The sequence below is a fragment of the Nannospalax galili genome, unplaced genomic scaffold (genome assembly GCF_000622305.1).
Source record: "Nannospalax galili isolate Female #2095 unplaced genomic scaffold, S.galili_v1.0 scaffold389, whole genome shotgun sequence".
Lineage (NCBI taxonomy): Eukaryota > Metazoa > Chordata > Mammalia > Rodentia > Spalacidae > Nannospalax > Nannospalax galili.
This window is the reverse complement of record NW_008360310.1, coordinates 2,276,622-2,293,498: the sequence shown is the minus strand read 5'-3', so window position 1 is coordinate 2,293,498 and position 16,877 is coordinate 2,276,622. Positions and strand designations below refer to the sequence as shown.

General features: G+C 45.6%; 1 protein-coding gene and 1 pseudogene across 3 annotated transcripts in view; one reads left to right on the top strand and one right to left on the bottom strand.

Annotated features, from left to right (window-relative positions):
* Window positions 1-16,877, top strand: part of Rab11fip5 (RAB11 family interacting protein 5) — a 49,495-nt gene that overhangs the window by 8,817 nt on the left and 23,801 nt on the right. The gene's annotated exons all lie outside the window — the stretch shown is intronic.
* Window positions 9,518-16,877, bottom strand: part of LOC108490273 — a 13,407-nt pseudogene continuing 6,047 nt past the window's right edge.

Below are 16,877 nucleotides of genomic sequence, written 5' to 3'. Positions count from 1 at the left end.
TTCCTTCCTTCCTTCCTTCCTTCCTTCCTTCCTTCCTTCCTTCTTTTTTTTAAGACAGAGTCTCTTTGTGTTACCCAGGCTTGCCTGGAAATCTTGGGCCCAAGTGATCCTCCTGCCTCAGCCTCTAGAGCATCTGGGACTGCAGGGGGACCACCACACTCAGCTAGGTGAGTCCCGTTTTCACTTTTCTGTCAGTCACTGTGACAACATATTTGAGAAAACAAGGAAGAGTGGTTTATTTTGGTTCACAAGAGATTTCAGTTCACAGATAGTTGGATTATTACTTTGGGCCTGAGGTGAGGTAGAATATTCTGGTGGCTGAGGCCTGTGGTAGAGGCTGCTGCTTATCTCATGATAGCCTCGAACAAAGTGAAGGGACAGGAAGGGGTCCAGAGACAAGATAATCTTCAAAGACACCCTCACTTGTGACTACTTCTATCAATTGATTGACTCATTGATGAAGTCAGAGCCTTCTGGTCCCATCACCTTGCAGTTAGCTTTTTGGGGGACACTTCATATCCAGATTGTAATAGGTCATGTTCTGGGTTGTAGAGGACAAAAGGTGAATGAAATTTTAGGCTTTGCTGTCAGTCACAGGAAATTCCAAGTGGAGTGACTCTGCCACAGTGCTGCTGTCAGGGCACCAGAAAGAGGCCCTCTGAGGGAGCCCCGTAATTCTCCTGCCTTCCCCATTGTTCCTAGTCAGGACTTCCTATTTGAGGCAGGGTCTCATTATGTAGCACAGGTTGTACTTGAACTTGTGATCCTCCTGCCTCTGTCTTCTGAATACTGGAATTGCAGGTATCATATCTTGGCTCTAGGATTTTTGTTTGTTTGTTTAGTTGACCTTGAACTCACAGAGATTCACCTGCCTCTGCCTTCCAAGTGCTAGGATTAAAGGTGTGCTACCATACCTGGCCTTTTTTTTTTTTCAATTTGAGACAAGGTTTCATGTAGTCCAAGCTAGTCTCAAACTTACTATGTAGCTGAGAATGATCTTGAACTTAATTCTCCTGCCTCTACTTTCCCAATTGCTGGGATTATAGATCTGTGCCCCACACCTGGTTTATGTGGTGCTAAGGATAGAACCCAGGGCTTCATGTATGGTAGGCAAGTAGTCTACCAACAACCCAGTCTCTGTTTTTTTGTTTTTTTTTTTTGAGACACAGTGTCATGTAGCCCAGGTGGGCCTTAAACTTGGTATGTTGCCAAGAATGACCTTGAACTCCTGATCTTCCTGCTTCTACCTCACAATTTCTGGGATTGCATATGCAAACCATCATGCCTGGCTCCCCAGAACTTTTTAAGAATAGTTTTTATTTATTATTGTCATTATTGTGTATAAATGCAGGCACATGTGTGCCGTGGTGCATGTGTTGAGGTCAGAGGACAACTTCCTGGAGTTGGTTCTGTCTTTCCATTGTGGGTTGCAGGGATCAAACTCAGGCCATTAAGCTTTCATGGCAAGGGATTTTTATCTGCTGAATTATCTTGCTGGTTGCAGGAATTTTTTTGTGTGTGTGTGTTTTTGAGACAGGGTCTCTCTGTAGCTCCAGCTGACCTGTAACTCACTTTGTAGACTAGGCTGGCCTTGAACTCACAGAGATCTGCCTGTCTCTGCCTCCCAAGTGCTGGGATTAAAGGTGCGCGCCACCATGCCTGGCTCGTAGGAATTTTTTTTACATTAAAAATTATATGTATGAAGCCAGGGGTTATTTACTTTTTATTTGTGTGTATGTGTGTGTCCATGTGAGTATATGTTACATGTGGTGTGCAGGTACTTTCAGAGGCCAGAAGAGGACATTAGATCCCCTGGAGCTGGAGTTACAGGCAGCTGTGAGCCATCCAACATGGGTGCTCGGAACCAAACTCATCCTCTGGGAGAGCAGTGAGTGCTTACAACCACTGAGCTAACTATCCAGCCCCTACATTTTATTTCTAATGTGTATTTGTGTGTGTGTGTGTATGTGTGTGTGTGTGTGTGTGTGTGTGTACACGTACATGTGTGTGAGTGCCTTGGCATATGTGTGTAGGTCAGAGGACAGTTTTCTTCAGTAGGTTCTCTCCTTCTACCATGTGGGTCTTGAGGATCAAACTCAGATCATCAGACCTGATTGCAAGTGCCTTTACCCATTGCGCCATCTCACTGGCCCAGGAATTTGTTTTTATTTATTAATTTTTTTTGTCTTTTTTGAGACAGGGTCTCCTTGTAGCCCCAGCTGTCCTGGAACTCACCACGTAGACCAGGCTGGCCTCAAACTCACAAAGATCCTCCTGCCTCTGCCTCCCAAGTGCTGGGATTAAAGGCATGTGCCACCATGTTCGGCTGTTTATTAATTTTTAATGTATGTGCCTGTGTGGCTGGTTGTCTCTGTCTGGTTATGTGCATGAGTACAGGTGCCTGAGGAAGCCAAAAGAGGGTGTTGGATCCTTGGAATTGTAGGCAGTTCGAATTGCCCTATGTGGGTCCTGGGAACTGAACTCAGGTCCTCTGGAAGAGCAAGAAGTGCTCTTAGCTACTGAGCTGTCTCTAAAAGCCCTGATTTTGTCTCTAAACTGCTACCCTAGACTGTTAGCTGCTGTTAATTTTTATAAACAAAGGTGTCTGTTTATTAATTTATGATCAGAAATTGCTGTTAAAGTATAAGGAGTTAGAGAACTGGAGAGATGTCTCAGTGGTTAAGAGCACTGGTTGTTCTCACAGAGGACGGGGGTTTGGTTCCTAGTACCTACATGGTGGCTAACAACAGTCTATAGCTTTGGTTCCATGTGATCTGAAGCCCTCTTCTGACTTCCGTGGGCATTGCACAACATGGGTACACTTACATCAGGCAATATACTCATACACACATTAAAAAAAAAAGTATAAGGAGTTGGGTTAGCCTGGCCTGTTATCTGCCATGGTTGTGTCAGTTCTATGCTGGCTTCCCTGTGCCCCCTCATCCCATGAGCTCCTCACTATTTCCTGCCCTTAAGGATGTAGGGCAGTCCTACTTTATACAGGTTTGGTGGCTTATGTCTATAATCCCAGCACTCTGAGAGGCAGAGGGAGGAGGATTGTTCCAAGCCAACGTGGGCCATGTAGTTAATTCCAGGCCAGCCTGGGCTACAGAGTGAGATCCTGTTTCTAAAAACAAAAACCCTACAATAAAACAAAAAAGCCCTGCTTCCCTGAGTGGTATTGGAGACTATCTCCTGACTGTCCATCTTTACAGACCAGCCTTGCACCTGTTCCTTTTGTCCCTCCCACCTAGAAAGACTTCTACCCTTCCCCTTTCTCTACCCATCAGCCATCAGCCAAGGCCAGGATACATATCTAGCCCTCTGGCCCCTCCCAAGTCCCCTGGTCACTCCTTACTCTGTGTTTCATTTGTGCTTTCCTGTGCAGATCACCATCTATGATCTATGTGGCAGTCTCATGTCCTCACCAAAGTGTGAGTTCCATAAGGACATTCTGTTGTCCCAGGCAAAGGCTTGGGGAATGTTTGAGCAAGTTCTGACTCAGGCCTTCTCTGGCTGGGTGGTGTGTCACTGGCAAGATCCCTGTGCCTCTGGGAAGGACGTTACTGGTGTGCTGTGTATGAATCTTGGTGGTCAGGACGCCTCAGCCCAGGACTGTCCTGGGGCAATGAGTGGTTCAGAGGTGAGCACAAGGCTCAGGAATGGGGGTGTCATCAGGAGTGGGGGCCCAGATATAAGACAAGGGGGAAAAGTCCTGTGTCCTGGTCCAGGCTTAACCCCTAACCTCCACAGAGGATTGTGGTAAGCCCAGGAGGAGAATGAATGAGTCAGGACTCCTCAATGCTCTGGAATGCTCTGGAGTCATCTTCAGATTCAGGTGCTTTGTGAGAACACAACCACAATGCCATCATCTCACATCAGCAACTTGGTGATGATCAGTCAGCATGCAGTTCGTGTTCACATTTTCCTCAGAAATCTCTATGGTTATTTGCTGGTTCTCCTTTCCCTCCCTCTCCCCCTCCCCCTCCCCTTCTCCATTTTTTTGGTGTTTTGGAGATAGGGTCTCTCTATAGCCACAGCTGACCTGGAACTTGCTACGTAGACCAGGCTAGCCTGTGTTTCACAGAGACTTTCCTGCCTCTGTCTCCTGAGTGCTGGGATTAAAGGCGTGCACCATCACCTTTCCTTTCTCCTCTCTCTACCAGTTCCCTCCCTCTTTTGTTTCATCTGGTAGAGGAACTTGACCATTTGTCCTGTGGCCCTGGAGGTAGATTTCTCATGATGCCCTTCATCCTTATTCTCCTTCCTTAACACCAGGCCTCTTGGTATGAGCCCTTTCCAAGTGAGCATTCACTTTCTATAACACCTTGGAGAAGCTGGGACTCAGCAGTGGGTTCTCCACTGTTAGCCCTGCCCAGCTGTTAGGAAGTGCCCCATTGTGTATGACTTTTCCTGTGGAAGATGTGAACAAACATCTGTTCACTCCAGATAGGGACCTGATGGCAGAACAAAGAAATTATTCCACCCAAGTCCAGCTTGGCAAACCAGTGAGTTCATTGGGTTTGCTTACAGAAGCATGGCTAGGAGCTTGGGTGAGGGGTTATATATAAAATTGTGGTAGGAGCATGGGTGAGGGGTTACAGGAGCATGGTAGTATAAGGTTTGGTTACAGGAGCATAGTAAGGGGTTACTTACAGGAACATGGTGTAGGAGCTTGGATGAGGGGTTACTTACAGGAGTGTGAGTGACCCCCAAATAGCTCCATAACCAAAAAGCTCCATCCCAGCATGGGCGATGGCATCCCAAAGGCTGTGTAGATGGAGTCCCTGCTTCAGTCATCCTTCCACCTCATACATCTTCTGAGGCCATGAGCAGCTGGGCAGGATTCTGTGAAGCTGGGGTACCTGAAACAGGAGAGAAGGAGTGGCTGGACTCTCCTCCCCCTTGTCTTTGAGGGAATGTAATAAGTGAGGTCTTGTGAGGGTCTCCTGAGCTGCTTTATTTCCAGATGGTAGTGGCTGCACTAAGTCTGGGGTGCAGCGGTCCATGTCTGTCAGCCTTACTGGATGATTTAGTGTCTGTTGACTGTCAGGCTCTCCAGTTCTGTCTTGTCTTCTCTCGATTGTCAAAGGAAACGATGTTACCTAACCACAGGTTGGCAGGCAGCTCCCTCAGGTTGGCAGGAAGTTCCATTCTTGCCTCTTCTTTTTCACTCTGCTCATGGGTTTGAACTTAGAAATCTGTCCTGCCTCATGGTCCTCTCTGACACCAGTCACTTAAGGTACAGGCCTTTGGAGGGCCAGTGATTTCATATATACAGCTTTTTTTAAAATAGCTGGTCACTCCTGGGTGGGCATGGCAGGCCAGTGCTTTGGTCTGATACTTTAGTGTGTTCCCTAGTACCCCCTTTTTATTTTCAAGATTCATTGAGACGGAGTCTTACTCTGTAAACTAGTCTAGCCTCTAGCTTGCATGGATCCTCACTGTACTGGCTCAGTGTCTTGTTATTTTAAAGTGCATTCCTTTTCCACTCTAGAACCATATTGTTGCCCTATAGGGGAGCCAGGTGGTGGGGAGAAACCCAGGCAGCTGAACTGTATCACTTTACCTTGAAGACCTTCACAGCCAGTACCTGGGACAGTTCACTAGGGCCATTCTCTCTTCCTTTGCCTGAGGGCAGGGTCTGAGATCCCTTGGCCCCAGGGCCCTGACAGAAGGTCACTGCAGCTGGTGGGTGCTGCTTTAATGTGAGGCTTCGATGAAGGCAGGCTGGGTAGCTGGACTATGTGATATTAGTCACATGACCAAAATAACTCCCTTGGAGGCAGATGCCCTCCCTGTTAGGTTCCCCCCTCCCAGCCCCTGGAGTCACCTTCATTGGCATCCAGTGCCAGTTCTCTCCCAATAGGCACATTAGGCGTGGAGATCAACGAGGCCCAGTCAAAGATCCTCAGACTCTCCAGTGTTATGCTGTGGTGATCTGCATGGCCCTCAAACACCCTACCTTCTGTTGGGAACACTCAGCCTGAGTGCCATGCAGGGAGAACATGGGGAGGAGGGAGGCCTGCCCTCCTGGTAAGCTCCCTTCCTGTCATTCTCAGCCCTTTTTGTCACTGTGGACCCCTTTGGCATATAAAACCCAGGAGCCTCTTCTTAGAGTAAGATCTCTAGACAGGTTATAAACCCTGCCCACCAAGGACATTGAAGTACACCTGTCAACATATGAAAACATACTGAAGAAACATGCTTTACTATTTCGTTATTAAGTTCCATGATCCAGATCTGCTTGAATAGCTTTGTAGTTCAGAGCAGTAATGGGTATAGATTTTTTTTGTTGTTTTTGAGACAGGGTCTCCCTGTAGCCACAGATAGCCTGGAACTCACTATGCAGACCAGGCTGGTTTATGTGTACGAGTGTTTTGCCTGCATGTATTTAAGTGTACCCATGTTGTGCAATGCCCCAAAAGACCAGAAAAGGGTGTTGGATTCCCTGGAACTGGAGTTATGGATGGTTGTTAGTCTTCATGTGGGTGCTGGGAACTGAACCCAGGTCCTCTGGAAGAACAGCAAGTGTTCTTAACGCTGAACCATTTCTCCAGCTCCCGAGTATAGATATTTTTGACAGCTGTAATTCCATATGAAAAAAAAAAGGGTTTCTTTTGGTGATAAATTTCTAGGCACTCCTACTATGCTGATATTGTCACAAAAATCATTTTTGAATTTTGAAGTTCAGTTAAAGGGGCTGGAGGGATGGCTCAGTGGTTAAGAGCACTTGCTGCTCTTCCAGAAGACCCGAGTTCAATTCCCAGCACCTATATCAAGCAGCTCACAATTGCCAATAATTCCAGCTTCGGGGGACCTGACACTTCTGGCTTCCTTGGGCACCTGCGGTTCCATGCATAAACCCCCACATAGATACATATAATTAAGAATAATAAAAATCTTTAGCTGGGTGTGGTGGTGCATACATTTAATCCTAGTACTCAGAGGCAGAGGCAGAGGCAGGCAGATCTCTGTGAAATTTAGGCCTGCCTGGTGGGTCTACATTGTGAGATCCAGGCCAGCTATGGCTACAAGGAGACCCTGTCTCAAAAAGCCAACCAACTGGTGGTCGGAGAGATCCCTCAGCCGTTAAGAGTGCTGGCTGTTCTTGCAGATGACTCAGATTTGATTTCCAACACTGACATGGTGGCTGACAACTGTCTATAACTTCAATTCCAGGGGAATCTAACACCCTCTTCTGACCTCCGTAGGCATTTCACAACACTGTGCACTTAACATTCAGGCAATGCACATAAAATAGTAAATTAAAAAAAAATAACAACTAACCAGACAACCACCCCCCAACAAAAACAACAAAAAAACCTTTAAATTTCACTTAGATTATAGGATATAAAGATGTAAAATTTCTCCTGCCTTAACACCCCTGCCTCAGCTCTAGAGAAATAAGGAGGCATTGTGGGTTCCTCTGTGGGTCTGAGGCATGGGGGCAAATGTGTGCTGTACTTATAGAGGGAGATGGTATAATGTAGTGCAGTGATCAAGGTCCAGGGCTTTGAATTCGAATCCAGATTCTCCCACTTCTCAAGAAAGTAATGTAATAATAGCCCAGGGAACTTCTGCACTGCAGTGTCTGTACCTGTTAACTATGAGAGTTGATACTTCTGGGCCAAGCCTTGCTTGATTCCCACATATAATCTGATGAATCCTCATAGTGGTCTGGTGAGACAGGATTAGTGTTGCCTGCATTTCATAGATAGAAGAGGAAACTGAGGCAGAGCAACATTAGCAACCTGCCCAAGGTCAGTGGTGAGCAGGGGCCCTAGCTTAGGCAGCCTGGCTTCCCTGATATGCTGTTCACCACTCAGGGTCTGCTTCCTATCCTGACCTCACATGGCTTCAGTGTGCTATGTGCTTAGTATACTGAGGTAATGTAGGTGGTAATGGTGATAGGTCAAGTAGTGGGCTGGAGGGGTCAGTACCAGACTTCCTCCTTTCTTGATCCTGGGCACTCCCAAGTTCTGTCTTGGCATCTTCTCTGAGGGGAAGAGTGTGAAGACCATCCCTTCACAAGTGTCACATGATCCCAGGACATGGATCCTTGAGAAGTCACTGAAGGAACGAGAGTTCTCTCCTGACCACGGCCCCTCAAAATGTTTTTGAAGCTGGGGATGTAGCTCAATTGGTAGTGTGCCTGCTTAGCATGCACGAGGCCCAGGGTTCAGTCCTCAGCACCCAATGAAGCCAAGAGTGGTGGTATACACACGTAATCCCAGTGCTCAGGAGGTGGAGGTAAAAGGATCAAAAGTTTAAGGTTATCCTCAGCTACATATCAAATTGGAGGCTATTCTGGGCTGCATGAGACTGTCTCAAAATACAATATAACAAACTACAGCTTTGTGGAGAGGAGCCTATCCTGCTCAGAGCCATTAAGGCCTGAGTTCCTGGGAGCATGGCCTAGGCTGTGAGCAAGCTCTCCAAGAGCCCTCCTCAGCTGAGCCTCTTCCCCACTCTCGTCTCCTTGACAAAGATCAGCAGGATCTATGTGGACTTGGGACTCAGCTCTCAGGCTCTTTATCATGACTCCAGGGGCAGAGGACACAGCAGGTTGGGAGTGAAAGGGTAACCAGTGCTTGGATTATGCCCCTAGTTAGCTGTTCTTGCTAATAGGCTTCTGAGTCCTCATTCTTAGCATACCTGTTGGTGGTACCATGGTACCCATGTGGAGGTCAGAGGACATCTCGGGTGTTGGTCCTTGCCTTCACCTTGTTTGAGTCAAGGTCTCTCTGCATTTTGCCACTGTGTAAGTCAAGCTAGTTGGCCTGAGAGCTTCTGAGGCTTCTCTTATCTGTCTCTCAACTCACTGTAGGAACCCTGGGACTCCAGATGTGTGCAGTTCTGGGGATTTGGACTCAGGTCTTCACACTTGTATGTCAAGAGCTATACTCACCAAGCCATCTCCCCAGCCCTGGGTCCTTTTGCAGCATGAGAAGTACTAACTTGTATCTGTCCTGGAGAACTGTGTACATAGCATTTCTGGGTGCATGGAATTTTCTTTTTAAAAACAAATTTTATTTATTTTTATTCTATGAGTATTTTGCCTGCATGTATGTACGTGTGTCTGTGTGTGCAATGCCTGCAGAGGTCAGAAGAGGGTGTCCGATTGCCTGGATCTGGAGTTACAGACAGTAAACTGCCATCTGTGTTGGGAACAGAACCTAGGTCCTCTGCAAAAGCAACAAGTGGACTTAACTGCTGAGCCAACTCTAGCCCTGAAGGGAATTTTCCTTTTTTTTTTTTCCCCCTTTTTTTGGTTAGAATCTTTTTTTATTCAGAAACAAACAAACCCAAAACCAAAAAATATTTTCCAAACAAACACAGGAGGGGGTATGGGTAGAGGGAGGTACTTGTCCATCCAGTCCCGGCCCCCAGCCCATGTGGTTTTGGCAGCAATAAGGGAAGTGGGGTAATGGCCCCCAAAATAAAAGTGGTATGTGTGTGTATGGGAAGGAGGGTGCAAAAGCTGAAGGGAGTGGTTGGGGAGGGATGGACGAGGTCAGTACTGGGAATGCCACAGGTGGGAGGCCATTTCATAACATTTCTTGTTGATCAAACCACCATGGACATCTTCTTTGCCCATCAGCAGAGCTAGCGTCTTAGCCATCTGGTGACAGTGACATTGAAGGTGGGAGCTTCTCCAGTGCTCTTGGTATGAAGATCCATAGTAAATTCCCCTTCTTGTAGCAGTGAGTCCTGGATCACAGAACATTACTGGCCTCCAAGTGTCAGCCTGTTCACGAAAAAACTTGACCGGTCTTTGCCAATCAGGACACCAACCTCAGCTGGCGTAATGCTAACAAAGGTTTTCCTGGGGACAGTGGCCCAGAGGGAGGGCAAGTCCTGTAGCCTATGATGGCCGTGTCTTGACAGGTCCCATGAGGCTGTCGATGTAGGCATTCCACCAGGCCCTGGTGCTGCTACTAGGGCTGCTCTGAGGCTGCTGCTGGGGCTGTGGGTTGGGCTCCGGCAGGTGGCTGGGGGCACGCACTGCCCCTGTACTGCCACTTCCCAAATTTTCTTACTGTAAGTTTCCACCATGTTGGAGCTGCTTTGGCACCTGGGAAAAGTCCCAGCAAGTCACCTTTATCAAAACCCTGTGCTCAGAGCATACACTGCCTGCCTTGGAGAACCCACATAAATGTGATGCAGGTGAAACAGTTGGCTATCTACAATGAAGAGTGTTCAGGGGGATGACGAGAAACCTGGGCTTTGAGGACCAGGTGGGTGTTAGGGAATCATACTGGTTAGAGTCACTGTCCTTTCTGTCTTGGTGTGGGTGATGTTTCAGAAGTGGTCTGGGGAGAGAGGTCAAGTTCATCTTAGCACTCTTAATTTATAGGAAATGCTTCATGAGACCCATCTCTCCTCCACATATGCATTTCCTGGCAAGTTGCCTCCTGGGGAAGAGTGGGCATGGCTACCAGAAGCATGTCTTGATAGGCCTAGTGACACAGGCCTAGTGAAAGTAGTGGATCAAGTTCAAGGCCAGCCTGGACTACAGGGCAAGTTTGAGGCCAGCCAGGTCAACCCGTGAAAGTGCGCCTAAAAACATACATACATATGTACATACAGGCTGGGGGTATAGTATCACCTACGGATTGCTTAGCACGTGTGAGGTTTTATGTCCAAGCAATTGTGCCCTAAACAAAAACCGGCATGTCCTGATGGCAGTGGTGCTACATGGCTGTATCTCTAGGACTTGGCAGGCTGAAGCAGGAGGATTGAAAGTTTGAGATCAGTCTGGGCTACATAGCCAGACTCTGTCTCAAAAATAGAACAATGGGCTGGAAAGGTGGCTCAATGGTTAAGAGCACTGGCTGCTCTTGCAGAGGACCTGAGTTCAATTCCCATCACCCATATGGCAGTTAACAACTGTAACTCCAGTTCTAGGGGAATCTTAACACCTTTTGATCTCTGTGGGCACTGGATGACACTCATACACTAAAATAAAAACAATGAATAAAATATTAAACTCCCTCCTGCGACAAAACCAAAACAACAATGAAAATAGGCACAGAGACAGAAAACCATGTCCTCACTTGGCTGGGTACAGGGCACCATAGGGTTCTCATGGTTCTACCTGAATTCCTTGAAATGAAACCATGTGGAGGGAAAGTTGTTGGTCTATTAGTTATTTTTCTGCTGCTGTGTTAAACACCATGACCAAGGCATTTTGAAGAAGGAAGAGATTATTTGGCTTACAGTTCCAGAGGTGTAAGAATCCCTAATGCAGGGGAGGTATGGTGGCAGAAGGTAATTGGAACAGAAATCCAAGCGATCACATCTTCATGCAGGCACAGGAAATGGAGAGGGTGACTGGAAATCTGGCAAGGCTTCTGAACTCTCCAAGCCTGCCTTCAGGAATGTGCTTCCTCCAGCAATGCTGCACCTCCTAATATCTCCCAAAACAGAGCAACCAACTGGGGACAAAATGCCCAACTACTTGGAGCCTATGGGTATACTTATTCAAACCACCACAGTTGGGCATTGACTTTGAAGGGCTAGAGGTCAGCAAGTAGACCCAGACCCTTATAGTTTAGTGAGTTTGGATAGTGTCTTGGTATTCTCTGGAGCAATAGATTGATCAACAAACAACCCTGTACTGATGATGCTTCACGGGTGGGGACCTTGACTGTAGAACTCTGAAGATGAGCTTTGCCCTATGTACCAGCATCTAGATGTGTAGCCTGTTGAGGCGTTGGTCAAATCCTGATGAATTTTGGCTAACTCTCAACCCTGGAAGGGAGTAATGGGATAGGTATTAGCATGGGCTTTGGGGTTTCCAGGTTGTGATAGCCCACAACTTTTCTAGGGAAGGGCAGTGAGAGGGAGCGGAAACCTTGGGGAGGGGTTGTAGAGAAAGAGTAGAAGTTAATAAACCAGAGGCCAGGGCAGAAAGCCACTGCTACCTGATCAGAACTCATCTTCCCTATGACCAGTCCTCCAGATGGAGGGTGGATTTTGTTAGGAGAGGACTGATGAAAAGCAATGGCTGTTTGTGCCATCTTCTCATGGAGAGAGCAATGGGCAGCCTCGGTCTGTAGGGAGTTGCTGCTGCTAGCCCATTGCTCTTGGTTCTGTGGGGTGTTTCCAGCTATGTCACTAAGGTCACCTCAGCCTGGCAGATACTCTGGCAGTATCTGTGGCAGCCTTTCCTGTAGTGACGCAGTACCTTGGCGTTTGGCAGGTCTGAATGGGGTGTGTTTGAGGGACTATCTGGTCCAGGCAGGAAGCAGGAGCTTTGGTGAGGGGTCTTTGCCATCTCAGCCAGAATAGGGTTACCTTTCTGAAGAAGACCTGCTCTGCTCAAGTCCTCAGGGAGCCTTTGGTGTCTGGCAGGGCCCAAGCCACTCCTATTCGTACTACTGGTAGACAGAGAGAAGTCGGGTGAGTTTGTTTAGGGACAAAGTGATGTGTTTTGGGTCTTAAGGCATCTTCAGCTTCAGTCTCCTCTGGACAAGAGACTCAGAAATATTGAGTGTCTCAGTTATTTTAACTGTTGCCATGAGAAAAAACCCTCACCAAAGCAATGTAGGGGAGAAAGGGTTTCTTTTGGGTCCCAGTTTGAAAGTGAGTGGCAGGAATGTGAAACAGCGGATTTCATTGTACCTGCAGTCATGAAGCAGAGAGCAATGAAGGTTAGTGCTCAGCTTCCTTTTTGCTTTTTATTCAGTTCATGAAACAATTCTACCTGTAGTTAAGGCGGGTCCTCCCCTTCAGGGAATACAATATCTCTACATGAATCCATGTGTATAGCTGAAGGCTACACAACAAGAAACAGTGCCAGACAAGAGAAACCTTCATTTAGTTGTTAGCAGGGTAAGCCAGGAGACTCCCAAAATTACATAGGCCATTGCCACAGCCCTTAATTGCCTCCTAGAACTTAAAGGTAAGACCCTTTTGCTGGACAAGACATGCTTTGGACAGAGGATTTGGAGCAATGGAGCTGGAACTGACCTGGAAGCCACCCCCACCCCTGAAGGCTAGCTCTCATAACTTTGGAGAGCACTATACAAGCTGCTAAGGGAGAACATCAGTCGATGGTCCAACCCCAGCTTCAAGGCCTAATAACCATATCAGTGACCAGCACAGCAAACAACATTGGTGCCGTAGTGGAACTTTTATCTTGGGGGTAATCAACAGCTACCTAATTGGACTTAAAGCCCACTCAATGGGAGGAAACTCATGTAGCTGGAGAGGTTATAGATCTTAGAGAAAATCCCAAGGCTGTCACGTCCCTAGACGAATGTAACTTCTTACTATGTGCAAAATATGGATCCTTAAATTTACCCCAGTCACTACCCGTCGAAGAGCTTCTTTTTGAACAGAGATTTTATAGAATTCCACAACTGGTCACACAGAGAGATTGTCTGTGAATTGCCCAAGCCTAAGTGGCAAAGCTACAATGCAACCTCTACATCTAAGGCTCATGGAACATAGAACAAGGGATGAAGAGAACACTAATGCATCTTTCAGTTCTTATTAATGAAGCTCCCTCATGCAGCAGAGGGTCACAAACGGTCACAAATGACCAAAAAACAGATTAAGAGTCTACAGAGTGTGGGCCCTTGGACAAGACTCCTATATTAAAATCTACCCACCCAGGGCTCAGGGACCCTTTTGGAAGAGGAGGCAAAAAATTGTAAAGAGCCAGGACAGAAGTGCATGACCATATAGAAATAGAGTCCTACAAGCTCCTGGGCCTCTTCTCATATGAATCTAGAGCATGCACAAGACCCATGCAAACTCAAGCAGACAAAAACCCAGCACAGAACTGTGGTAATGGGCAGCAGGCCTCAATCTTAACTGAAGAATGATTGGCAGCTGAATACTGCTGGGTGAGGAAGAGCTGATCTTTTTTTTTTTTAACAAAAACTTTATTGAGAATTTCATACATACACATAAGGTGTTTTGATCAAATCCATGCCCACTCCCTCCCCTCTAACATTCCCCCCTCTGAAGAGGTAACCCTAAAATCTTTTTAGGATTAGTTACAATCTTCCAGATACTTTTGACAATTTTTGACCTTGGAACAGAGTATGTAACTAACAGGCCCAAGGACATTTTGACTTTTAGCCAAGAAACTGGCTATATTTCTTTGGGGTCTTTTTACCTTAACTGCCTAGCCAATTCCTACCTCCTAGTCTTATCATGCTATCCTCTGAAGGGGTTACCCAAATTGCCAATAGGGAATAGGGATGCCAACCGCTCTGGCTTCTTCCATACTGAACAGGGACTCAGGGTGAGGCAATTGGAGTACCCCTTCAGTGGGTCTATCTAAAAGACTCCCAAATTGCATAACTTTTGTCTCTAAGGGGAGAAGAAAGTCCTTGAATCGTGAATGGGAGATGTGAAGGAGAAGTAAAGGCAAGAGAGTAATTAGCATTACAAATTCTAGATAGAGAACTAGAAGAGTCAGAACAGGGCAATTTTCAAATGTTCATATGAGAGTCCATTGGAGTTTCTTGACAAGGGCTTCCAAAAGTATCCCTCTGTTGGGTTCTTCCTCATTTTTCTATTATCTTCCAAGGCTGGACTAGTTGGCTGGGAAGAGTGACTGTAAACAGTGGCTGGATATTCAGGTGAGGGTCCAGTGACCCTGCTTGGCACTCCTTTAATGAATGAGCACAACCGTAAACAAGCCCAATTGTGACGATGTTTAGCGATCAGGCTCAGCCAAAGCCATGATGATGGTAGTTAGTTCATGCAGAAGGGACTGCTGTATATCATCATCTTGTCAAAAGGAGTTGGAATTTAAAATGATTTGGTGCTAGGATCCACATATGAGGGGTAGAACATACGTCGTTTGTTTTTATGAGTCTGTGTTACTTTACTTAGTATAACGGTTTCTAGATCCATCCATTTACCTACAAGTTTCATTATTTCATCTTTCTTTACTGCTGAATAGAATGCCATTGTGGAAATATACCACATTTTTGTTAACCACTCGTCAGTTGGGGGACACTTAGGTTGCTTCAATCTCTATTGTGAAAAGAGCAGCAACAAACATGGTTGTACAAGTGTCTCTACAATAGGATGAGTCTTTTGGGTATATGCCAAGGAGTGGTATAACTGGACGATATAGTAGATTCATTTTTAGTTTTTTTAAGAGTTCTCCACACCATTTTCCATAGAGGTTGCACGAGTTTGCAATCCCACCAGCAGTGAATGAGTGTTCCCCTTTCTCCACATCCTCGCAAGCATTTGGTATCATTTGTTCTCTTAATCCTAGCCAGTCTGATTGGGGTAAGGTGATACCTTAGGGTGGTTTTAACTTGCATTTCCCTAATTACTAACGAAGTTGAACACTTTTGAGATGTTTCTTAGCCATCTTTATTTCTTCCTTTGAGAATCCCCTGTTTAGATCTTTAGCCCACCTTTTAATTGGGTCATTTGGTTTCTAGCTTCTTTGTTTTTTGAGTTCTTTATATATTCTGGATGTTAAACTTCTGTCAAATGTAATCACTGGTGAAGATTTTTTCCCATTTTCTGGGTTTTTCTCTTCACTGTTTTGATTGTTTCTTTTGCTGTATAGAAGCTTTTTAGTTTAATGAGGTCCCACTTATTGATTGCTGACTTTAATTCCTGAGCAACTTCTGATTTAGAAAATCCTTTCCTACACCTATATCCTTCTAATAGTTTCAGGGTTTCCAGTTTCACATAGAGGTCTTTGATCCATTTGGAGTTGACTTTTGTGCAAGGTGAAAGATAAGGATCTACTTTCATTCTTCTGCAGGTGGAGATCCATTTTTGCTAGCACCACTTGTTGAAGATGCTGTCTTTCCTCCATTGTGTGCTCTTGGTACCTTTGTCAAATATCAGGTGGCTGAAATTGTGTGTACTCAGGTCTGGATCTTCAGTGATGTTCCATTGATCTGTGTGTCTGTTTTTGTGCCAGTCCCATGCTGTTTTTATGACTATGGCTCTGTAGTATATTTTGAGATCTGGCATAGTAATCCCCCCAGCGATGCTCTGTGCTCAGGGTTGGTTTGGCTATTCAGGGGTCTTTTCTGCCTCCATATGAATTTAAGGATGCATTTTTCTAATTCTGTGAAGTATGTAATGGGGATTTTGATTGGGATTGCATTTTTTTTTTTTTTCAGAGCTGAGGACCGAACCCAGGGCCTTGCGCTTGTTAGGCAAGCGCTCTACCACTGAGCTAAATCCCCAACCCCTGAATGTATATATTGCTTTTGGTAGGTCATTTTAACAATATTAATTCTTCCAATCTGTGAACATGGGAGGTCCTTCTATCTCCTGGTGTCTTCCTCAATCTCTTTAATAATTTAAAATTTTCATTGTAGAGATCTTTGGTGTCTTTCGTCAGATTTATCCCAAGACATTTTAATTTTCTTGTAGCAGTTGTGAATGGGAGTATTTCCCTGTATTCTTTCTCCAATTGCTCGTTATTGGTATATAGAAAGGCTACTGATTTTTGTAGATTGATCTCTTAGGTATAGTATCATATCATCTGCAAAAAGTGATAGTTTGACCTCTTGTTTTCCAATTAGTACTCCTTTAATTTCCTTCTCCTGTCTTATTCCTTTAGCAGAGTTTCAGGCACTATGTTGAAAAGGAGTGGAGATAGTGGACATCCTTGTCTGGTTCCTGATTTTAATGGGAATGCTTCCAGTTTTTCTCCATTTAGAATGATAATTTGCTGTGGGTTTGTTGTATATAGTTTAATTATGTTGAGGTATGTTCCCTCCAGTCCAATTCCCTCTAGGACTTTGAACATAAATGCATGTTGAATTTTGTCAAAGGCCTTCTCTGCATCTATTGAGATAACCATGTGGCTCTTGTCTTTGAGCCCATTTATATGATTTATGACAGTTATTGACTTACGTATATTTAAA